Raw genomic sequence first — 926 nt, 5'->3', positions numbered from 1 at the left:
TTTTCAAGTTTAAACTTTGTTGAGGACATTTTATAATCGTATCAAGATGATTGTATCATTAGGTATGAGGTGGCCCAGTAATAATAATAATAATAAAAAAAGTAATTGAATTTTAAAAGCACTGGTTGAACATATTTACATGTAAGGTTAAGATTTCTTGCCATACAATTCTGGAAACAATTTCAAATACCTTTGTTAGAATGGAGATGTGCTTAGGCAGGTGTGTCACATGAAAAACATCGTTTCCTGTTACATTTTGTACAGTTCTTGTACTTTGCCACTGTGGATACATATGCCAACCAAAAATAAATAATTTTATTTTCCATTATCATTTTTGAGCTTGCAGTTTAAGTTACTATTCCTCTGGGCCACCAAGTACATAAAACTAGTTTTCTTAATTGTTACAAGTGTACGTTTATCTTACCAAGTGATAAATTCACCATCATAAGATTGTTTATAAATACTTGCACGTTTATGATGTTTACTTGTACTCTGTTAATGAAGCATTTGTGTCAACTATCGATATTCTTAAGTACTACTACTTACCAATAAATAAAAATATGTCTCACAAATGAAAGTGGAGCCTAATTATTTTTACTGAGAAATATTATAATTTCCAAAGAAAATATAAAAATATTAATCTTACAAGAATGAAATTTCTTGAAGTTCATATGTTTAAACAAGTACATTCACAATTCACTATACAATACTGAGAGTGGCTTTCAGGCAAAACAGTACATGAAATTATCTACTCAGCATTATTTTCCATACGGCTTTCAGGCAAAACAGTACATGAAATTATCTACTCAGCATTATTTTCCATACGGCTTTCAGGCAAAACAGTACATGAAATTATCTACTCAGCATTATTTTCCATAATGTGATTGACTTTAAATGACTAATTCATCTACTTAGAAATTTTTTAA

The sequence above is a fragment of the Limulus polyphemus genome, unplaced genomic scaffold (genome assembly GCF_000517525.1).
Source record: "Limulus polyphemus unplaced genomic scaffold, Limulus_polyphemus-2.1.2 Scaffold3851, whole genome shotgun sequence".
Taxonomy (NCBI): Eukaryota; Metazoa; Arthropoda; class Merostomata; order Xiphosura; family Limulidae; genus Limulus; species Limulus polyphemus.
Note: the sequence above shows the minus strand (reverse complement) of the source record.